Source organism: Pleurodeles waltl, chromosome 8, assembly GCF_031143425.1.
Source record: "Pleurodeles waltl isolate 20211129_DDA chromosome 8, aPleWal1.hap1.20221129, whole genome shotgun sequence".
NCBI lineage: Eukaryota > Metazoa > Chordata > Amphibia > Caudata > Salamandridae > Pleurodeles > Pleurodeles waltl.
Window position 1 is genome coordinate 787,953,693 of NC_090447.1, and position 24,940 is coordinate 787,978,632.

A 24,940-nucleotide genomic window follows, 5' to 3' on the forward strand; every position below is an offset into this window, starting at 1 on the left:
TCCACTTTTAAAATAGCTTATTGCCATTTTAGCTAAAACTGTATATGTTAGTGTTCTAATTCAGAGTTCCTAACTTACCTGTGTGGAATACCTTGCATTTTATGTATTCACTTCAAATCTTGAATCTTGTGGTTCTAAAATAAATTAAGAAAATATATTTTTCTACATAAAAACTATTGGCCTGGAATTAAGTCTTTCAGTGTGTGTTCCTCATGTATTGCCTGTGTGGGTACAAGAAATGCTTAACACTACCCTCTGATAAGCCTACTGCTTGACCACACTACCACAAAATAGAGCATTAGAATTATCCAATTTGCCACTATCTTACCTCTAAGGGGAACCCTTGGACTGCGTGCACACTATCTCTTACTTTGAGATAGTATATACAGAGCCAACTCCCTACACCATGCAAAGCCATTTTGCACAGCTTTGAGAGGCTCCAAAAATATGGAGTAGGTCAACGCAGCACAAATCTCTGCATTGCCTTACTCTGCACTATAATGGCATTCCATGGGCATTGGGTGCGTGTTCCCATGCAACTCACATGGATTTAGAGGCATTCCCAGACATACAAGAATGTGTAAACCTTAGAATGCGCCAAAACCTTACCTCTTCCCAGTAGAGGATTAACAAGGAGAAATATCCCTATTTCTCTTTGTTTCTTCTTCTTTCTATGTGTGCTGCATTCTGCAGCACATATAGAAAGAAGAATATTCCCCCAGGATAGCACAGGTAGAAGAGGAACATGACTCCCAGGATTTTTTTGTGCAGGAAAGTACCCTCTCCTGCACAAAACAATCCTGCATACAATGCAGGCACCCTTGCACCATGGTGCAAGGGTTTCTGTATTGGCACTAGGCTAGAGGGCTTCAGCACAGGGGGAAAAGTGGGGAATGAGCTGTATGCCTTAAATATGGTGCATTTCTGCCCTTTCCCTGTGTCACAATGCAACAAAGCAAGATGAATTGCTACTAGGTTGCACTGGAACATAATCCCATAAATATGCCCCCAAACGTCTTCAAAATTACCAACTTTAAATTTTGTCTAAAGGCAGACCTATGGAAGACCAGACTTTTATGTGTTGCACCAGGAAAGGTGATATGAATGTGGATAAAGGACCCCTGCCATTAGAGTCAGCGTGTACCTTTATAGAGTGCCAGCACTTTTAATAGCAAAAATGGACTATGGTTTGCCAAGAGAAGCTAAAGTGCAATGAATTGCTGTTCCACCTACTGCCTCGCCCACATCGACAGTGGCATGGTGATTTACTACTGCACTCAGTGATACATGTCAGTTCCTGCTGCAGTCATTGAGTTGGCTGGTCAATTATGTGCCCATGTTAGTCATCATGAATAATCAAGTCCCCAGAAGTTGGAATGCCCTTGAAATGGGAAGGAATTGCCTTAGAGTGGGCTGCTGGTCAAGATTGCTTGTATTCTTATTATGAACCATGTCCAGACTGACTTGTTGAGGTAAATATTATCAGTCCAACACAAGTTCATCATACAAACTAAAGAAGGCAGTCTTCAAGCTGCCCATCCTTTATCTCTCCTTCAAGTAGTAGTTTCTCATGACCTGAGGCAGTGCACAAAAAAACTAATAATGCCATTGTGGAAAGCGTTTTTTCCTGTTGCTGGGGTACTTCTGGTATTGATCCATGTTGATTGGTTGTTTGGATGAGGATGTATAGCTGGAATGGTGTTAGTTGCCGGTGTTCTGATTTACTCTCCCCCTCTTGAATTGAAAAGCCTATGGGGCTGATTTAAGAGCCCCTAGTGCCTCCTTGCCGTACATTGATGTCATTTTTATTGACGCTACTGTGGCCCAACGAGTCCAAAATCGCTGTGCCAGATTTACAAAGTGGCACAATGCATGCATTGTGCCACATAGTAACCCTTTGTGCAGGCATAATGTAAGCAAAGTGTGTGTTCCCCTATTGGGGGGGCCGAAAAACTGATGCAAGGAAATCTAAGAGATTTCTTTGCGTCATTTTTTTCAGCACTTTTAAAGCCTGCTCAGGGGAGGCATTAAAAGGAGGCACACCGTTGTTTTCAGTTGGTCTCAATGGGCTTTGCAGGATGTGTCAACATATTTAATGCTAGTCCTGCAATGCTCCGAACTAGCGTCAAAAATGTTGACGCTACTTTCCCTAACTACCGCCATGGTGCGCTGTATCCTAGGTATGGAGCACACATGGTGGCGTTAGGGGGCGGAAGGAAAGTGGAGCTGCACTGGGTGCAGCACCACTTTCCTTAAATCAGGCCCTATGTATTTTAAATGTGTATTTTCTGCAACTTTTTGTTTTTTATGTATGCATATTGCAGTGGCATTATGCATGTTCGTTTGTGTTTTCTGTGTTCCCTTGCGGCCAGCTACCTGTGCTGTGTTGTGAGTCATAATCTATGTCATATTGGTACGCTTAGGCCCATATTTATACTTTTTGACGCTAAACTGCGCTAACGCAGTTTAGCGTCAAAAAGTTTTGCGCCGTCTAACGCCATTCTGAAGCGCCATGCGGGCGCCGTATTTATGGAATGGCGTTAGACGGCGCAATCAGACCGGCGCTGCCTGGTTTGCGTGGGAAAAAACCACGTACACCAGACAGCGCCGGCGTAGGGGGAAAATGGCGTATGGGCGTCTTAAAATGGGGCAAGTCAGGTTACGTCGAAAAAATCGTCTTAACCCGACTTGCGCCATTTATTTTCGACGCCCATCCCCCATCAACATGACTCCTATCATTGTAAAGATAGGAGTCATGCCCCCTTGCCCAATGGCCATGCCCAGGGGACTTCTGTCCCCTGGGCATGGTCATTGGGCATAGTGGCATGTAGGGGGGCACAAATCAGGCCCCCCTATGCCAAAAAAAATTATTAAAAACAAATAAAAAAATACTTACCTGAACTTACCTGAATGTCCCTGGGGTGGGTCCCTCCAGCCTTGGGTGTCCTCCTGGGGTGGGCAAGGGTGGCAGGGGGGGTCCCTGGGGGCAGGGGAGGGCACTGTGGGCTCATTTTGAGCCCACTTGTCCCTTAACGCCATGCCTGACCCAGGCGTTAAAAAGCGGCGCAAATGCGCCGTTTTTAGCCACGCCAACTCCCGGGCGTCTCTTTTGCCCGGGAGTATAAATACCACGTAAAGGCCTGGGAGTCATTTTTTAGACGGGAACGCCTCCCTTGCATATCATTAACGCAAGGAAGGGGTTCACGCTAAAAAATGACGCACATTCCGGGAACTTTGGCGCTATTCGCCTCTAACGCCATAGTATAAATATGGCGTTAGTTGGCGTTAGTTTTGCGTCGAAATTGCGTCAAAAAAAACGACGCAATTTCGGCGCAAACGGAGTATAAATATGGCCCTTAGTGCGTTACCTGATAATGCTTTGGAAAGTCTTTCTGGTGTCTTGTCCTTCTTGTGTGGATATGTTGCTAATTTCGTGACTCTCTTTCAACAGTTCTAACAACTTTTTATTTTACTTTTCATCTGCTGTCATGGTAGCGTTATTCCATGGCGCACTTAGGCCCGTATTTATACTCCGTTTGCGCCGAATTAGCGTCGTTTTTTTCGACGCAAATTCGGCGCAAAACTAACGCCATATTTATACTTTGGCGTTAGACGCGTCTAGCGCCAAAGTATGGGCAAATAGCATCATTTTTTTGCGTGAACGCCTTCCTTGCGTTAATGAGATGCAAGGAAGGCGTTCCCGTCTAAAAAAATTACGGCGACGCAAATGCGTCGTATTTATACTCCCGGGCAAAAATCACGCCCGGGAGGTGGCGGGTCAAAAAACCCCGCATTTGCGCCACTATTTAACCCCTGGGTCAGGGTAGGCGTTAAGGGGCCTGTGGGCTCAAAATGAGCCCACAGGTGCCCTCCCCTGCCCCCAGGGACCCCCCCTGCCACCCCTGCCCACCCCAGGAGGACACCCAAGGATGGAGGGACCCACCCCAGGGACATTCAGGTAAGTTCAGGTAAGTATAATTTTTTACATTTTTTTTTTTTTTTTTGGGTGGCATAGGGGGGCCTTATTTGTGCCCCCCTACATGCCACTATGCCCAATGACCATGCCCAGGGGACATAAGTCCCCTGGGCATGGCCATTGGGCAAGGGGGCATGACTCCTGTCTTTACTAAGACAGGAGTCATTTAAATGGCGTCTGGGCGTCGAAAATAATGGCGCAAATCGGGTTGAGGCGATTTTTTTGCCTCAACCTGACTTGCCCCATTTTAAGACGCCCTAGCGCCATTTTTCCCCCTACGCCGGCGCTGCCTGGTCTACGTGGTTTTTTTCCACGCACACCAGGCAGCGCCGGTCTGCTAGCGCCGACTAACGCCATTCCATAAATACGGCGCCCGCATGGCGCTTCAGAATGGCGTTAGACGGCGCTAAATTTTTTGACGCTAAACTGCGTTAGCGCAGTTTAGCGTCAAAAAGTATAAATATGGGCCTTAATTTTTGTGAGGTTCCATTGCAGTTCCTATGAGTCTCCTGCATGTGGTGTATGGCTTACTTCAACTATTGGTGGGTCTAACTGTGAACCTACACCTGGCGTGTAGCGCACTTGAGAGTAACCTTTGTGAATTAGGCTTTCTGCAGGCTAACGTACCGTTTTGAAGGTGTGTACATTTATTTGCAGTACCTGCTGTGTGCCCCTGCTTCATCTTCCCCTTGCACACCCATAAAAAAAGAACAATTTTTTGGTTTTTCATGTCCATCCTACTCCGCAGGTCCACATTTCCACCCTGATAGTACGTTTTTAACGGTCTGCTAGTACAATCACGTGGCAGCCACATATACAGAGTAAGCCATGCACCGTCTACACATACATTTCTGAATGAGACGATGTCCAAAGTTGCCGCCTTTGGATCACGGAAATCAGGTTCTAGTCCGGCGTCGGCTCAAAATACAGCCATTCTGGAGAGTAAAATGATCTTCATGTACCTGAAAAGACTGAACTTCACCCTGTGTAATATAATCTTGCTTTCTGGGCCAGGTTCTTGCTGTGTAAAACTGAAAAAATACACTGTAATGCAGTACTATAACGGTCAGTCAACAAAGTTAACTAAAATGCAGGCTGCTTTTTACCTTACTTCGCAAGAGATAACTTTATGAACAGCCACATACCACTGTTATGCAGGTGCAAAAACAACCTGATGCAAAACTTGGTTTACTTTATCGCCACCAGGTGGTGACTTGCTGGAAACAAAAAAAAATGTATGCTGATGTACACGCCTGTAACTGTTCATGGAATTGTACAACTGAAATGTCTGAAAAGGCATACTATTGAGAAGGGCTTAGTTATGTCTCAGTGCTTGGGGGGTCTTAACTAAAAAGAAATAGGGGCACCTTTCCATCAACAACCCAGGCTTAACGTTACATAATCATTGCTGACAGCAGATGCGAGAACTATCAAGAGACAATTAACAACAATCAAGTTCAGACTCGCTGAACATGAGTGTAAAGTAAGCCAAGGTCAATTAAACTAATAGTATGCAGTTGATAAAAAAAAGTCACAGAAGACAGCTGCAGCATTGCATACTATAGTCGTGCCAGTACTTTCATTTGATTCTTCCACTGTTGAAAAAAAAGCGGAATAGAAAGTTTGACATTTCGCATGGGCTAAATGTCCTTTCATTCTTTGGTGCATGCTTCATCCACTCATGGAGAAATAGTACTTTGCACCAAATATTCACTACTATGGTATAAATCCTTGTAGTTGATTGTCATTAAAATGTGTTCCTTGTCGGAGGGGAGATGTTTCTTCTTACAGCACAGCAACCTCATGCAAGCATATAACGCAAAACGGCAAGATTGTGTGGAAACTGTGATTAACTTGTGGAGGTGGTTGCAGCTGGTGGTCATCAACACTCATTTTTGGGGACTACTAATTATTTTTCATCATCGGATTTTGACCTCGAACGATTTGGAGGAAAGAAGAAAAGGGAGAAAGAAGGAGGAAGGTAAAGACGGAAAAAAGTGACAAAGTGTAGGAAAATTATCCTTTCTGCTGGGTCATTCAGTTTTTTTTTTTTTTTTTGCTAAACCCTTTTGTTGCCAACTGAAGATCTCTGCATTTTAACTCTGCTAGCCAGAGGTAAAGTGCCTCTGTTCCCTGTTTTCAACATGATGAAAATGACATACCCCTGATTGGCATACTAAATGTTACTATAAGTCCACAATATATGGTACAAAAGTGTACCAAGGGCCTGTAAGTGGACCGCTGCACCTATTTTGCCACCCAGTGCACTGACATTGCAAACATGACTGGAGGCCTATCGTTGAAGCCTGGATGTGCAGCTTTAAAACTCCAAATTCAACCTGTCAAAATAACCCTTTTCCACAGTACTAAACCTTCCTTAAAAATAATAATAAGTCAGCTGGAATTAGACCTCACTATCCATAAGTAAGGGTGTATGGTATCTAAAAGTAGGACTTGAAAATGTTTAATGTTTTGGGACACAATTTTAATTTAATAATGTTATCTCTGACTAGGACACAGCTACAAATGTAATTATTTGACTTTTAAAATATTAATTACACACCCAATTAATTGGTGAAGTCAGATTTGTAATAAACGTTTTGGAAATTGTACTTTTAGAAGGTTATATTTTTCCTGCCTGAAGCCTTTAGAGACTCATTTGCATGATCTCCAACTGTCACCTAGGAGCTGACTAGCCTCCTTGATGAGGGTGGAACTTGCTCATAGAGCTGGAAAAAGGCCTTGGGTGTAGGGAGGTGTTCTGTTTCTTTGATAGGTTGACCGAGCTGTGCTCAGGAACTTGATCAACTACAGAGAGGTAACCATGCCACAGGCAAATGTTAGCTGAGCCCTTCTTTGTACCATTAGTCAGACAGGCACCAATCCCAGAAGAAGAGGATCTGCCTCCAGAACTGCTTTAGAGTGACCAGAGAGAAGGGGGTGCTCATTTCCCTGGCCACATCTCTGAGGTGGGTACACAGGTTCTGCATGAGGGTATTAGGATTTCACCATCTTGGATTTAGGCAGGGAGGGGCACTGTGGGATTCTTTGCAGTAGGGCACATATGTAGTGTAGCAAAAGAGAATAGGTTTGCCCCTGGGAAACTTTATCCTATTGTTTAATGAGGGCACAGAAGGTACCCTGACCCACAGGATGGTGCCAAGTATAAATGTGACACCCACAGTATCCTCCCCAGAACACTTTCTGGATATGTGAAAGAAAAGGAATCGAACTGGACCTGCTGCCTGTGACTTAGGAAAAGCCTAGAACACTTGACCTTCTCCCCCTTTGGTACCTAGGATATAGAAATGGACTCCAAGATTCAAAAGGCTGACCACCTGGCACAGCAAGCTACACGAGTGAGCCTTTCCAGCAACCTCCCAGCTGACCAGTTCCAAGTAGAGCTGCCCTGAACCCTGCTGCTAACCTCTTCTGGAGTGAGTGCTATGCTCATGGCCCTGGACTAACTTTTCCTGAAACCCAGGATTAGGAATCTTTTTGGCTCAAAAGACCTCCACAGGACTGGAACTAAGCTTGATTAAACATTGATTTGACCCAGTATTGCTTATGGACCAAAAATTCAGGTTGCTCCCACTTGGAGCTTTTCTACAGCAGCAAATCTGAATCATCAGGACCTCATGGAGAATTTATCTTGTCTTGTGGAACCCTCCGTGGCTACAACGTGCAGCATTGCCACACTGGAAGAATCCAAGCTCCACAACAGTGAAGTTGGAAGGTAGAAATCTTCATTGGACAAAGGTGTGAAAAGTACTCGCCCGTGAAGGTCCTCACGTGAGGGTTGCAAAGTTCAAATTTCTCTCTGTTAGAAATGGGGTCTTTGGTTGACAGTCAGGTTACCCCCTGTTCAAGCAAGGACCCTCACTCTAGTCAGGGTAAAAGAGAATCACCCTCAGCTAACCCCTGCTTATCCCCTTGGTAGCTTGGCAGAGCAGTAGGCTTAACTTCAGAGTGCCAGGTGTAAAGTATTTGTACCAACACACACAGTAGCTTAATGAAAACACTACAAAATGACACAACACCAGTTTAGAAAAAAAGGAAATATTTATCTAAACAAAACAAGGCCAAAACGACAAAAATTCACAATACACAAGTCAAGTTATCAATTAAAAATCAAAGAGTCTTTAAGTAGTTTTAAACACACACTAGCGCTGTTAGCGTGAAAACGTACCTGGTGCGCATCAAAAATAACCCCTCATGGGCGAGTGTGCGTCAAAAAGGGCTTGCGAGGCGTTGATTCCACTCACAAGCGGGACCGTGCATCATTTCTCCTCTCTCCGGGTCGGGGCGCGTCGTTTCCTCTCTCCGCAGGAGAGCGAAGCGTCGATCCGATCAGCACTCTCAGTTCCGGGCAGGCCTTGCGTTGTTTTTCCACGCACAGCGGAACTTGATTCGGAAATCCAGCCCGCACGATGATCCGAAAACCTAGCAGCGCGGGTTGTGAACTCCCAGCCTCCGTCAGTTATGCTGCGCGTCGTTTCTCCTGCTCCTTATATCGATTCTTCGGTCGTGTTTCCTGCGAGCATCGTTTCTCATCTGTGGAGCTGGCAGTGCTTTGTTTCTTCAGCCGCAGATCGGAGTCGCGTCAATCTTTTCCCCGCACGGCGCTCTGTGCGTGGATTTCCTTGTCTTTATGCTGCCAGCTTCTCCTTACTGGGTCCCAGGAACTGGATGGGCACCACAGGTCAGAGTGGGAGTCTCTCCAGAGACTCCAGGTGCTGGCAGAGAGAAGTCTTTGCTGTCCCTGAGACTTCAAACAACAGGAGGCAAGCTCTATATCAAACCCTTGGAGATTTCTTCACAAGATGGAAGGCACACAAAGTCCAGCCTTTGCCCACTTACTCTGGCAGAAGCAGCAACTGCAGGATAGCTCCACAAAGCACAGTCACAGGCAGGGCAGCACTTCTCCTCAGATCTTCAGCTCTTCTCCAGGCAGAGGTTCCTCTTGATGTCCAGAAGTGATCTAAAGTCTGTGGTTTTGGGTGCCCTACTTATACCCAATTTCTCCTTTGAAGTAGGCCTACTTCAAAGTAAAGTCTCTTTTGAATGTGAAATCCTGCCTTGCCCAAGCCAGGCCCCAGACACTCGCCAGGGGGTCGGAGACTGCATTGTGTGAGGACAGGCACAGTCCTTTCAGGTGTAAGTGACCACTCCTCCCCTCCCTCCTAGCACAGATGGCTCATCAGGATATGCAGGCTACACCCCAGCTCCCTTTGTGTCACTGTCTAGTGTGAGGTGCAACCAGCCTATTCTCATACCCCTTTCTGCCTTTGAAGTAGGCCTACTTCAAAGAGAAGACTGTGTTGTTCACAAGATCCTGACTTGCCCAGGCCAGGACCCAGACATACACCAGGGGTTGGAGACTGCATTGTGTGAGGGCAGGCACAGCCCTTTCAGGTGTAAGTGGCCACTCCTCCCCTCAGCCCAGATGGCCCATCAGGATATGCAGGCTACACCCCAGCTCCCTTTGTGTCACTGTCTAGTGTGAGGTGCAACCAGCCCAACTGTCAAACTGACCCAGACAGGGAATCCACAAACAGGCAGAGTCACAGAAATGGTATAAGCAAGAAAATGCTCACTTTCTAAAAGTGGCATTTTCAAACACACAATCTGAAAATCTACTTTACTAAAAGATCTATTTTTAAATTGTGAGCTCAGATACCCAAAACTCCACATGTCCATCCGCTCCCAAGGGAATCTACACTTTAATTAGATTTAAAGGTAGTCCCCATGTTAACCTATGAGAGGGACAGGCCTTGCAACAGTGAAAAAAGAATTTAGCAATATTTCACTGTCATACCTTAACCCTACACTGCACCCTGCCCTTGGCGCTACCTAGGGCCTACCTTAGGGGTGCCTTACATGTAAGAAAAGGGAAGGTTTGGTTGAATTTACAGTTAAAACTGCACACACAGACACTGCAGTGGCAGGTCTGAGACATGATTACAGAGCTACTCATGTGGGTGGCAAAACCAGTGTTGCAGGCCCACTAGTAGCATTTGATTTACAGGCCCTGGCACCTCTAGTGCACTTTACTAGGGACTTACTAGTAAATCAAATATGCTAATCATGGATAAACCAATCACATACAATTTACACAGAGAGCATATGCACTTTAGCACTGCTTAGCAGTGGTAAAGTGCTCAGAGTTCAAAAGCCAACAGCAACAGGTCAGAAAATATAAGATGCAGGAGGCAAAAAGATTGGGGATGACCCTGCATAAGCAAAAAAGTCCAACACTCTCTCTTGGAGCTTTCTTACCAAACGTGATTTACTTCACAGAGACGTCATCCAATGGCTGTCCAACAATGTGAGGCCCTCTTTGGCCACAGCCTGCTGCTTTGCCTCACTGAGGAAATTGAACCTCCATTTCAGAGACATGCCTAGATGTACAAAACGATTTAGCATTTCTTAATGAACCAAACCAATATGTCAGGCCATTAAGAATTGCAAAGTCTGCATTCGTTATGTATGAATGCAGAAAAAACGTGTCACAAAATGTGATTTATTCGCTGAAGGAATCACATTTAAGAAATTAAAAAATAGGGAATCGTTATTATTGATTCCCTATTTGCAATTCGCTACCACATTTACGAAGTAATTGTAATTTGCGACTAAACAAAAAAATGTCTGTTAAGAAATGTAATTACCACCAACCTGACCAAGGTGGTAAACATGTGCAAACTATTTAAAAAAAATGTATCTGGCTCACTCACAATGGCAGCATTATACATCCTAGCAAGTCAAATGAGAATCCAGGCTCTGAGGAACAGGAGGAGGAGGAGACAGGAGAGGCTATTTAGGGTGAGGGACTCCCTCTTTAACTTGCCAGAGGAGGAGATAATAGACAGACACAAAGGGCCTTATTTATACTTTTTGGTGCAAAACTGCACTAAGGCAGTTTTGCCCCAAAAAGTTTTGCACCGGCTTGCACCATTTTTTAGCACCAGCTGGGCACCATATTTATGGAATGGTGCAAGCCGGTGCAAAGGGTAGGCTAGCTTAAAAAAAAATGGTGTTAGGCAGTTTTGAGTCAAAATAAATGATTCTGACCAGATTAGCATCATTTTTTGACGCTAAGGGGCATATTTATACTCTGTTTGCACTGAATTAGCGTCATTTTAAAAAAAACTCTAATTCAGTGCAAATCTAACTCCATATTTATACTTTGGTGCTAGACCCATCTAGCACCAAATTTATGGAGCTAAAGTCATTTTTTGGAAGTGGAAACCTACCTTGCCTTAATGAGATGCAAGGTAGGCGTTCCCGTGCAAAAAAATGACTCCCGCCACAGTGGAATTTACAACCGACCCGCACAGGGGGAATTTGGAGATGGATTCCTGATTAGTAAGTGTACTCCATACTCATTGCACACACTAGCCAGGAGTGTATGTGCCAGCTGACCCAATGTTTCCCCACTAATGCTCCATATGGGACAGTGCATATGCCTTACCCCCATGGTTCCTCAAACCTTACCTGACCACCCAGACACCAAGGGCCATATTTACAAGCAAGTGGAGTATCACAAGTGATGCACCACTTTTCTTGCGGCCCCTTGAGTCGCCTAATGCCACCATGGTAGCACCATATTTACAATATGGTGCACCATGGCACATGTTAGGGGCAATAGCGCCATTTTTTTATGCTATCGTAACGCTATACTGCTTTAGAGTAAAAAAAATGACACCAATCCAGTATAGTGTTAAGAGGCCCATTTAAATCAATGGGAGACTCATTTTAATGCCTGCTTTAAGCAGGCATTAAAATGATGCTAGAAATGGCGCAATGGAATCTCATAGCGACCTTCTAACGATGGAACATCCACTTGCATTCATCATGCGTATATTATACACAATGTGGTGCAAAGGGTTTACAAGGTGGCTCAAATCTAATTTGCTCCACCTCGTAAATATGGCGCTATGGGAGTGGCCCATTAGTGTCACATTTGCGGCAAAAATGTTGGCTCAAATGTGGCACTAAGGGGTGCAAGGGCCTTGTAAACCTGGCCCCAAGCGAGAGACGGTAGAACCAGGCACACAAAGGAACACCCTCAGTTATTGAGCGTACATTTGGCATATTTAAATCCTGCTTCCTTCATCATCCTCTATAAGACTGGAGGTGCACCTTTCTAACAGCCACATACATGCTGTAAGATTATAGCAACTTGTACCATTTTGCACAACATAGCAATGTGGAGGGGACTACACAATGTCTTTATTGAACCTGAATCTGATGAAGCCTCTGATAATGAACAACAGCCACAACAGAGACCACAGGATGGCAGCCATGCAGCTGAGGGATGGGATAGACACACAGAAATCACAAACAACTATTTATGAGGTAAGGTATGACATGTTATGGTACCAGTGAGACAACTCACATATGCCTCAGTGCTTGGTGCACAACTTTGTGCCCAACTTTTATTCAGGGGCAACGTACGCTAAGCAAAATTAAACTTGTTTAAAGAAATACCTTGCATCTGTGCCAAACATAGAGGGACTGGGATGTTCCATGTGGGCTTATTTCCTCCGAGCCCTTGCTGTGCTCCTCTTGCCAGGTGCAATGAGCCCTGGTCTTGCAGATGTCGCAGATTCCAACTGTTGCTGGGTGTTAGACCTGGCAGCCTTAGGGTGGTCACCCCCAACTTTCTGCCTGCCTTTTCCCATATTTTTCTAGTTTTAGGACTCTGCACACTTTACTACTGCTAACCAGTGATAAAGTGCATATGTTCTCGCCCTTAAAACAGGGTGACATTGGCTCATACCCAATTGGTATATTTAACTTACTTGTAAGTACCTAGTAAAGTGCACTGCATGTGTCCAGGGCCTGTAAATTAAATTCTAGTAGTGGGCCTTCAGCACTGATTGTGCCACCCACATAAGTAGCCCCTTAACCATGTCTCAGGCCTGCCATTGCAAGGCCTGTGTGTTTCACTGCCACTTCGATTTGGCATTTTAAAGTACTTGCCAAGCCTTAATCTCCTATTTTTCTACACATAAGTCACCCCTAAGGTAGGCCCTAAGTAACACAGAGGGCAGGGTGCTGTGTAGGTAAAAGGCAGGACATATATCTGTGTGTTTTATATGTCCTGGTAGTGGAAAACTCCTACATTTGTTTTCCACTGCTGTGAGGCCTGCTCCTTTCATAGGCTATTATTAGGGCTACTCCCATAAACTGTTTGAGTGGTAGATTCTGATCAGAAAGGGGTAGACAGGTCTTATTTAGTGTGGCCAGATTGGTAATACAAAATCCTGCTTATTGGTGAAGTTGGATTTTATATTACTATTTTAGAAATGCTACTTTTAGAAAGTGAGCAGTTCTCTGCACTTACAATCCTTCTGTGCCTTACAGCCTGTCTCCAATCCACGTCTAGGCCGGGCTGGTTGACAGCTCCCTTGCGCATTTCACCCAGACAACCACAACCACAGGATGCTCAGTCACACCTGCATACATCTGCATACTGAATGGGTCTTCCTGGGCTGGAAAGGTGGAGGTCCTGACACTTACATTCCAAAGGGAAGTGGCATTCCCTCACACAATGGACTGACAACCCCACCCCTGGGACACTGGCAGACAGGGTTGTACTGAAAGGGGACCTTGTGCACTTCAAAACCACTCTTTGAAGTCTCCCCCACTTCAAAGGCACTTTTGGGTATATAAACTGGGTCCCTGACCCTACCAACGTAGACACTTCCTGGGACAGATACTCCGAACCAGATACTGCAACTTGCCACGAGGAGCTGTCTGGCTGCCCAAAGGACTCACCTGGACTACTTTGCTGTGAAGGGCTGCTGCCTTGCTGTTGCACTGCTGCCTTGCTGGCCTCTGGCTCTGCTGAAAAGTTTTCTCCAAGGGTTTGGATTGAGCTTGCCTCCTGTTTCCTGAAGACACAGGCCAAAAAGACTTAGGGGGTCATTCCGACCCCGGCGGGCGGCGGGAGCCGCCCGCCTGGCGGGAACCGCCGAATGACCGCACCGCGGTCAAAAGACCGCGGCGGCCATTCTGGCTTTCCCGCTGGACCGGCGGGCGACCGCCAAAAGGCCGCCCGCCGGCCCAGCGGGAAACCCCCTGCAACAATGAAGCCGGCTCCGAATGGAGCCGGCGGAGTTGTAGGGGTGCGACGGGTGCAGTGGCACCCATCGCGATTTTCACTGTCTGCATAGCAGACAGTGAAAATCTTTGTGGGGCTCTGTTAGGGGGCCCCTGCACTGCCCATGCCAGCGGCATGGGCAGTGCAGGGGCCCCCAGGGGCCCCACGACACCCGTTCCCGCCATCCTGTTCCTGGCAAGCAGCGCCGCCATGGAGGATTCCCTGGGCCAGGGGAAAACCGGCGGGAAAACCGTCGGGAAACCGCCGGTTCCCCTTTTCTGACCGCGGCTTTACCGCCGCGGTCAGAATGGCCCAGGAAGCACCGCCAGCCTGTTGGCGGTGCTTCCGTGGTCGTTGACCCTGGCGGTCGGTGACCGCCAGGGTCAGAATGACCCCCTTAATCACTGCAAAGGAACTCCTTGTGCAGCGAAAATCGGCGCACATCCTGCCGGAATTGATGCACAGCCTGCCTAGCAATGAAAGAATCATCGCATCACCAAACTGGAACGATACAGCCCGGCTCCCCGAGTAGAGATTGCCACAGCCCCAGCTTTGTAGACAGAAACTTCGATGCACAGCCTCCCAGATCAAAGCATCACCAAGCCGGAACAACACAGCCTGACTTCCTGTGGGAGGAGTCAACGCAGCGCCTGCTGTGCGACAGAAACTCTGATGCATCGCCCACCGGATCGACACAGCACCTGTGACTTTGTCCTGCCTGCCCAGGATTTCCACACATTGTCCCTAGGTGTCAAAAGAACCCGCATCACAAAGAGGATTCAAGCCTGCGTGCAGGAATTCGATGCAAAGTCCTTGCTGCATGGAAAATAATTGATGCATCGTCTGTGTGCACCCAGAAATCCAACGCACACCCTTTGTTTTCTTCACATACCCTCTTCTGCAGTCTCCGTGTGTGTAATTTAGACGCATACCAGGTACTTTCTTCTTGCAAGAGACACTTGCTTCTTTTTAAAGACTAAAGACTCTTCTTGTCATTACAAAACTGATGTTTCAACTTCTACTTATCAAATCTTGATCGCTTTGACCTTAGTTTACTCAGATGAACATCTTATATATTTTTTTTAAACTATGTGGTGTATTTTGTGGTGTTATTACTGTGTTATTGCACGAGTTATTGCACAAATACTTTACACATTGCCTTATAAGTTAAGCCTGACTGCTCAGTGCCAAGCTAGCAGAGGGTGGGCACAGAATAATTTGGATTATGTGTGATTTACCCTGACTGGGATTGTGGTCCCTACTTGGACAAGGGTAAATACCTCTGCCAACTAGAGACCCCATTTCTAACACTGGGTATCATGCCTAGTGGTACAGGTCTCCTGAGCAGACACACCACTCATGCTGAAGCCATCCTCGCTCCCAGGTGGGGGTGGGTTTTGCGTCAAAGATAAGTTGTGTGTCTGAATGCTTTCGAATGCCAATGTCACCTGACCCAGGTCCCTGGCAACATCCTGTTGGATATAGATATAGATGGTATGCTTTGCCAGGCTGGAGGTGGCTCTGGCCAGCCAATTTATTGCCCTAGGATGTGAGTCAAAGCAGGCAATCTACTGGAGGAAAGCAAAAAACAACAAAAACTCAATGCTACATGGTCTCAAGTCTGGGTTGTATGCCCATAACCTGCCTCCTATTTGCACTACCAAAATAAACGTCCTCTGGAAGGGGCATCTAGTAGCACAGAGCCAGCACCTCAATGACTTTACTTGTGGGGGGGGCGGCCCTTAGGTTTGGGAGGGGTGGGTTGGGATGTGGAAGGCATGGGTTGGTGTGTGGAAAAGGTGCCAATACGTTTGGGTTGGGTGGGGTGGTCTTATGTTTGGGAGATGTGGTCAGGGATGAGGAAGGGGTCAGGGCAAACATAAGGTTCTCCTTAGGAAAATAGGCAGGGTGTCCTGGAAGGAGTTGGGGTTGGGAGGTAGAGGGAGTGACAGTGCCTGATGTGCATGTGCCTATTGATGATGTGGGTGCCTGTGGGTCTGGTGTATGTGGTGTACGTTTTGGTTTGAGTTTCTACTGGATGTCTGTTGTGTGTGTGTAAGTGTGGGAGTTTGTATACAGTATGTGTGTGTGTTGATGGGTCTGCTGTGGAGGTACTGTGAATGGGTGTGGTACCTGTGTATGTGCTGGTGCATGTGTATGTTGTGGTGGGTCTATGGGTGTGGTGGTGGTGTGGATATTTGTGTTGTGGTGGGTGTGATGTCTGCGGGTGAGCTGGTTGTGAGTGTGGGTGTTTGTGTTGTGGTGTGCGTGGTGTCTGTGGATGTGGCGGTGATGGGTGTGGATGTTTGTGTTGTGGTGATTGTGATCTTTGCGGGTGTGCTGGTGGTGAATGTGGATGTTTGTGATGTGGTGGTTGCGGTGTTTGCAGGTGTGCTAGTGGGTAATGTGGATGTTTGTGTTGTGGTGGGTTTGTGTCTGCAGGTGTGCTGGAGGTGAGTGTGGATGTTTGTGTCATTGTGGGTGTGGTATCTGTTGGTATGCTTTTGGTTGAGGTGGTGGTGGGGTGTGTGGTGTCTGCATGTGTATGTATTTCAGTGTTTCTTGCCATGTTGTGTGTACTGTATATGACAATGTGCTGCTTGTGTGTTTGAGTGGATGCATGTAAAGGAGTGCATGTGCTTTGGATAGTGCTGGGATGAGGGACTTTGCATTGGGAAGGGTTGGGTGTTGGGACACAAGGTTGGGATGGGTGGGATACTGCGGTCACTGAGAAGGTCAGACTCTGAAATGACAGCTATAGGCCAGACATGACACTGTGAATGCCATCCAGGTAAGCTAGCATCTGTGTCATCCGACCACTAAGCCCCTGGATGGCATCCAGTACTGCAGTCTGGCCTACAGCGATAGTCCACAATAGATCAATAGACTCTTCATTGAGCACAGCCAGAGAGACAGGGGCATGGGGGAGGTGCCTGCAGCAAAGGTAACGCCATCCCTTTTATGGGGGTGGCTACGGCCAACTGGGGGAAGTAAGAGGGAGGGTAGAGATCGAAACGAGGGTGGCAGACAACGATGTAGGTGGAATTGTCACACTAAGGTCTGCCACCAATAGGGACTTGTCGTCTGTGGAGGCCACTGAAAATGATATGGAGTAGCTTATGGACTCCAGGCAAGTCCCCTCCATGACACTCAGTCCATAGGTGTCAGTGTTGGCTGCACTGGGACCACAATGCCCAGCTTCTTCCACATTGATGTGGCCGCTGTCACCTTTGCCTTGCCCAGATGATGCTGTAAAGACAGATACAACAGTTTAAGGGTATCCGTGTAAATAGATTTGAACATAAACTTTGCTGACAAAACATTTGCCAAGTCTACATATTGAATCAGCTTCAAGACACTGCATGGCAAATGGCTTGACAGCATGGTTAAATACACAGACCTGGATACATTCCTAATCCACTTCAGTACAAAACAAAAATATTTCCACACTTCCAAAAGAGACATGGTTTGGGCCTGATGTTTACTTAGCAAGGTGGGATACTCCAACATCTATGTGATGTGACCTTCCATTTGCAATTGACCTTTTAAGTATCATTTTTCTTACCATCATTGCTTTCTCTTCTGGACATAACTAAGGACACGTAAATGTCATTTGGGTATGTGTAACTCTGTCATCATTGTTGACACATTCCTGTCTGTTGCAGTCAATATACTTTGGCATAAAAAATCATGTTGGTTGACACAGACTGGCTTACATGCACATTTGGGAATGACTGAGGTTTCATAATAATCTGCTACTGCCTACATGAAATGAATTGAATTTTGCTATTGAAACATATCCCTAACATATTTCAGATAGGGAATTAGGCCATTGTGCACATGTCTCCATTCCTTTTGGTTTGTGCTGTAAAGTAAATAGGTAAAAAAAAGATTTTGAGTCCATTTGCATCACTTTTGTGACACAAACACAGCATAAAATTGTAGTATTCGTTTTTAAATTGAATGCCCCAGGTGTGGAAAACTATGTGGTAAGTACAGAAGGTCGATGACTAGGCGTCCACAAAATTGCATAACTTCATTGGCCCTAAAAATTGTCTATTCGTTTATCAACAATATATTCATGAAATGAAAACAAGGAGTGTGGCTAGGAGGCCAAGTGGAATGGATGCTCCGTGAAAGAGCTCCCGCTCAACTCTTTTTCTTTTCAACCTTTACACAAGCAAAGGGAATGCTTCTTAATTAGGACAAAGGGATGGAGAACATTGGAGACGCAGAGCAGTATGTCTATTACGTGCTCAGACTGCAGATATGGTTATTTTCTGATAGGTGCACCGGCACTCTGCCTGACTAATTTTTCCGCACGGAAGTTGTGGAGCAGGAATGCCTGTGAAGATAAATGGCTTCAGGTATAACCTCTGTCAGAAATGGTTCCTCTGCTCTATAGCTCTTTATTTTCTCTCAGAAGATGTCACATTTATTTTTAAATGCACACTAAAGATTACATTTTTCAATGAACATCACATTAATTTGTTTACTTTCAACTTTATAACATGTTTTCTTTTCACATGAACTTGACTTCTCAGACAAATAACTTTTTTCCTTTTATTTAATGCCATAGCCATTTAATTCGGAGACAGTTACCGCTTCTGTATCCGTATAGTACACTATGGAATTTATATGTGCACACGAAGGAATAAACGCATGGATGAATGAACAAATAGGTCTTATAGAGAGCACAGCTGCTCCTAGAAGTATTCCAGTGCTAAGAAACTAAGGCCCATATTTATACTTTTTGGCGCACAACTGCGCCAACGCAGCTGTGCGTCAAAAATTTTACCGCCGGCTAACGCCATTCCAAAGCACCATGCGGGCGCCTTATTAATGGAATGACGTTAGCCGGCGCTGCGGACTGGTGTGCGTCAAAAAAAATTACTCACACCAGGCAGTGCCGGCGTATGGGAAAATTGGGTTTGCGCGTAAAAAAATGGTGCAAGTCAGGTCTGAGGCAAAATTCAGGCCTCAAACCGGATTTGCGCCATTTTTTTTGACGCCCAACCTCCATTGACATGACTCCTGTCTTAGCAAAGACAGGAGTCATGCCCCCTTGCCCAATGGCCATGCCCAGGGGACTTATGTCCCCTGGGCATTGTCATTGGGCATAGTGGCATGTAGGGGGGCCCAAATCAGGCCCCCCTATGCCACAAAAAAAATCGGAAAAAAATACTTACCCGAACTTACCTTTACTTCCCTGGGATGGGTCCCTCCATCCTTGGGTGTCCTCCTGGGGTGGGCAAGGGTGGCAGGGGGTGTCCCTGGGGGCAGGGGAGGGCACCTCTGGGCTCCTTCCGAGCCCACAGGTCCCTTAACGCCTGCCCTGACACAGTTGTTAAAAAACGGAGCACATCAGGCTGTGCGCCGTTTTTTAAGGCCCACCCCCTCCTGTGCGTCAAAATGACGCCAGAGTATAAATAAGGGGCACAGGCCTTAAAGTCATTTTTTGGTAGGGAACGCCTACCTTGCATATAATTAACGCAAGGCTGGTTCCCCCTTCCAAAAAATGACGCACATGGTGGAATTTTGACGCCCGCGGGGTCGGGCGTCAAAGTGTAAATATGGGGCAGGGTTTGCGCCGATTGTGTGTCAACATTTTTGACGCACATTCGGCACAAACAGAGTATAAATATGCCCCAGATTGTACAGGGTGAAACGATGTTCATGCACATAGCCAAGTTTTAAGGTTTTTCTTGAAGATAACCTCCGAGGACACTAAAAAAAGTTCAAATCAAAGCTGATTTCAAGTTTGCGCAGAAAGAAAAGAAGACGAGAGATCAGCCCTTCTGACGTGCCTCAATCTCAGAATCAGAGCGAGGTAGCCCTGTGAAGAGCACAATGTTTTTGCCAGAAAATAGTGTTGCGATCTGGCTTTCAGGTATCGAGGGCTTGCCAAACCGAAGGCCCTAGGGCAGTGCTTAATTCGTGCTCGTTGTTTCCGGTGCTGAGCACCGGCACTTATTTTTGAGGTCCGGGGTTTATTCTTCTGCCTCAAGCATTTGCTGCAAGCACAAGACACATATGGGAAAGACGGAGAAAGGGAAAAACGAAAAAGCGTCTCAAAGGGAGAAAGTAGAAAACTGCGTGAGTGAGCTGAAGGGGCAGGGAGTGGCTTTATAGGGATTGAAGTGTCCAGAGATGGCTTCAGGATGACATTGCCTCAGTATTCCATGTTCAAACGTTTAATTGCAGGAGCTGCTTGTTTAAGAGGAGTGTTTTGGGTGATAACGCGTCCAGCCCTTATAAATTACCTGTTCCTGGACACGCTGGAGGTCGGTGAACCTTTTAGCCGAGTTGGGCTCTCCTCATCCTCAAATAGTCGGGTCACTTAAATCAATAATCAATAACTATTGTATCCAATAGCCAATACTCAATTAATAGATTGAAATAACACATCAGGAATCAATAACAGTTGGTATTTCGACGCACCATGACCTTTCAGTCATGAATAACCACACCAGTTTATTAAAAGTTAGTGAATTTATTTCCCTATATTAACAAAGCTAGCACAATGTACATGAGTCTCAAGACCAAATGATATATGTAGAAGAACATTACTAGCTGTCCATAACGGCGGAAGAAACGCAATCTACGCAAAATCTGAATAATAATGCATTCAGTTATAGCAATACAAATCACTAATATGAGTAATTAAATTTGACTAATTGCATACATCGGTCAGCATGACAAGATTTCAATTCAACATGGTGCGTCAAGTGCATACCTCAACTAACCTCTAATTAGCATTGGCATGTGGAGCTTCATGCAAAATGAATTTAGTCAACACAAATTTGGAAAACTTCTAGCTTGGGCCCTATAAAAATAGCAGTTGGTACCTAAAAGGAAAAACACAATGCATAATACAATTATCCTTTCATAATTACCAATTACAATCAGTATTCAAGAAAGTCTTCGTCCTTCAGGTATCGGTTCGATCAGCATGGGGCAGAATTTCAAAGGGGCCGAGTTTGGGGCAAGTTTCCTTGCAGCAGCAAGGAGAATGGGGCAAAGTTACTGCATGGGCAAGACGGGGCAATTTAAAGTTAAAGTCTCTAGGGTGAGAATTCTCAAAGTCTCTTTCTCTGGAATAGAGAAAAGGGCATCAAGATGTCGTCTAAGATGGCGTCTTGCGTTTGTCTTCAAAGATGGCATCAAGGAAAATGGCTGACTTCTCTTTGTCCAGTGGGTTTAAGTAAGAAACATTCCAAATTCTGCAGGGTCTTCCATTTGAGGGTTCATAGGGTGGCTTCAGTTTGACCAATGGAAAATGTCTTTCTCCTAGTACTCATTTATGCATACATTGTCCTTGGAGCCTTGGAACACAAGTTGCAACATGGTTTGTCAATTATTTCGATATCAGTGCTCTTATTGTCCGCACCTGCAGAGACTGACCTTGCTTCAAAGGGAATGAAACTTGCCTAGCACGAAACCTTGGAGAAAAGTATGTTAGTCATCCCTACTGGAAAAATACAACTTTAAAGTAAAATATTCATTTTATTAGTTCAAGGAAAAGCCACGCAGTTAGAACTTGAGACCAGGCAACTAGTCCAAAGCCTCTACTAAATTTAAGCTAAGCACACACAGTTTCAATAAGAAATCATGGCACACATTTGCAATTATGACGGATTACTACAATTTTCAATTCTTCATGATTAATAAAGCTCGTTTATAATATTGGCGAACTACTCCAAGGGCACAATTTCCCTCGTACATTATTTTCTTTACTAAAATCACACTACATTATACGATTTTGGTTATATGATATATGAATATATGTTGGTCCTTCTTTTTCTGCGTCATCATGGGCACCAGCACCTTTTTATTTACAAATTAAGCACTGCCCTAGGGGATCAATACAAGTGATTTGTAAAGAATTATCTTCTTAACCCCTTCGGCCTTTTCCCCCTTCTGTGCCAAGCCTTTTTTTGGCTATTTGGCGCAGTTCACGCTTAGGCCCCAGAACTTTATGTCCCCATAAGCTATTTGCGCCAAATGAGCGTCCTTTTTCTCCAACATCCTAGATATTCTTTGGGTACCTAGAGTTTGTGGGTTCCCCTAGAGGAGACCAAGAAATTTTCCAAAATACAGCTAAAATTGGGTTTTTTCAAAAAAATTGGGAAAAAAAGGAGTGCAGAAGAAAGCTTGTGCTTTTCTCCCTGAAAATGGCATCAACAAAGGGTTTGTGGTGTTAAAATCACCATCTTCCCAGCTTTCAGGAACAGGAAGACTTGTATCAGAAAACCACACTTTTCAACACAATTTTGGCATTTTACTGGACATACCCAATTTTTACTATTTTTTGTGCTTTCAGTATACTTCCAGTTAGTGACAGAAATGGGTATGAAACCATTGCTTGATCCCAGACAGCTAAACATTTCTCAAATGTACACAACATTTTGGGTTCAGTAAGGGGTCATTTGTGAAGATCCTTTAAGGTTTTCCTTCATAAAGTAACAGCGAAAATTAAAAAAATATTGAAATTGAGGTGAAAAAAAGAGCCATTTCTGTCCATGTTATCTTTTATAACGTTTTCCAGCTTTGGCAGATTTTTTAGAGCAATATACCGTTATGTCTGCTGGACTCTTCAGGTTGTGGGGATATATAGGGCTTGTAGGTTCATCAAGAACCCTAGGTACCCAGAGCCAATAAAGGAGCTGCACCTTGCAATGGGTTTTCATTGTATACCGGGTATACAGCAATTCATTTGGTGAAATATAAAGAGTGAAAAATAGATATCAAGGAAACCTTTGTATTTTCAAAATGGACATAAGCTAAGGTGTTGAGAAGCAGTGGTTATTTGCACATCTCCGAATTCTGGGATCCCCATACTAGCATGTGAATTATGGGGCATTTCTCAAATAGTTGTCTTTTTTTTACACAGTCTTACATTTGGAAGGAAAAAATGTAGAGAAAGACAAGGGGCAATAACAATTGTTCTTCTATTCTGCTTTCCCCGGAGTCTCCCAATAAAAAAGGTACCTCACTTGCGTGGGTTGGACTAATGCACGCAGCAGGAAATGCAACATGGACACATTACATTTTTACATTGAAATCTGATGTGTTTTTTGGAAAGTTCCTAGCTCTGGATTTTGACCTGTAGCTCATCCAGCACCTAGGAAAACCTAGCAAACCAGGACATTTCTGAAAGCTAGACACCTAGGGGAGCCCAGGATGGGGTAACTTGTGATGCTCTCACCAGGTTCTGTAGCCAGAATCCTTAGCCAACCTCAAAATTTTGCAAAAAAAACCACTTTTTTCCTCACATTTCGTTGCTGCAAAGTCCTGGAACCTGAGGGAAGCCACAAACATCCTTTGGCCCAACATTCCCCCAGGTGTCCTGATAAAAATGGTACCTGACTAGTGTGGGTAGGCCTAGTGCCGTGCCCACAACAAGAAATGCCCCAAAACACTACGTGGACACAACAAAATCATCAAGTACAAAACTACCTGTTTTTGTGGGGGAGGGCACCTGTGTTTTTGGTCCTGGGCTCAGCATCCATCTAGGGAAACCTATCAAACCCAGACATTTCTGAAAACTAGACACCCAAGGGAGTCCAGGGATGTGTGACTTGTGCGAGTCCCCCATTGTTTTCTGTCCCAGAATCCTCAGCAAACCTCAAATTTAGCTACAAAATCAAATTTTCCCACATTTCTGTGTGGGATCACTGCACCAGCACAAATTTCCTACCACCCATTGGTTCCTACCACCCAACGGTCTACTCAGTCTCCTGATAAAAAAAGATATCTCATTTGTGTAGGTGGCAAAGTGCCTGTGACAGAGTAGAGCCAAAAACATGTCGAAATTGAGGGGGGAACCAAAGCAGGTCCAAAAGGGAAGTTTGAAAAAAAATCATTTTTAGGCTGACAAGTGGGGCAGAAATTTTATCTGTATAGATGCAACAATGCTGGGTGGTAGAAATTCTGTGGATTCCTGTAGATTCTGGACGGTTCCATCACAAAAATGTGGGGCAAATGTGCGATTTCAAGAAAAGTTGGAGGTTTGCTGGGCATTGTGGGTAAGAAAATGGTGCAGGGTGAACCACACCACCCCGGAATCATCCAGATGTTTAGTTTTCAAATCTGTTTAGGTCTCATGGATTTTTCTACATGGCAGCGTCCCGAAGTCCAAAAAGTGCAGCCCTCACCTTTGCAAGTAGGACGATTTTGAGAGTTAGACAAGCTGTCATGACCCAAATGTAAAACTAAAACCCAAAATAATCAAATGTCCTCTTGCTTGCCATTAGGATAAGATCTTTTAGTATCAACCACCCCACTATTTTTTTTTTATTCCTTGGTATCTAGAAGGCTTTAAGCCCCCCCGAGGAGTGGATTGGGGGTACTTGCCCCATCTGCCCACCAGTGGGTAGAACAACTTTGTCCCCATTTATTTGGGGTGGGGGTATGGCCGTACCCCCACCCTCTTTTTTTGAGAAAAATTCTTCCCTGGTGTCTGGTGGGCTTTCTGATCCCCTTGGGGGCAGATGGGCCTTATAAAAATAGGTTGATCTGCCCCCATGGGGGGCAGAAATGGCCAACATTAATGTGCCCCCATGGGGAACGACCCTTGCCCAAGGGACTGCCCCCCCCAAACAAAACACTAACGCACATTCCTATCCCTGGTGCCTAAGTGATTTCTGCCCCCACTGGGGGAAGATCGCCCTAATAGAAATAGGGCGATCTGCCCCCAAAGGGGTTAGAAATGGCTGAAAATGTATTTGCCCCCAGGGGAGCAACCCTTGCCTAAAGGGTTGCTCCCCATCTGTAAAAAAAAAAAAATAAAAATAATTCCATGGTGTCAAGAGGTTTCTGCCTTGTCTATGGGGTCGCTCCCCTTGCGTGAAATT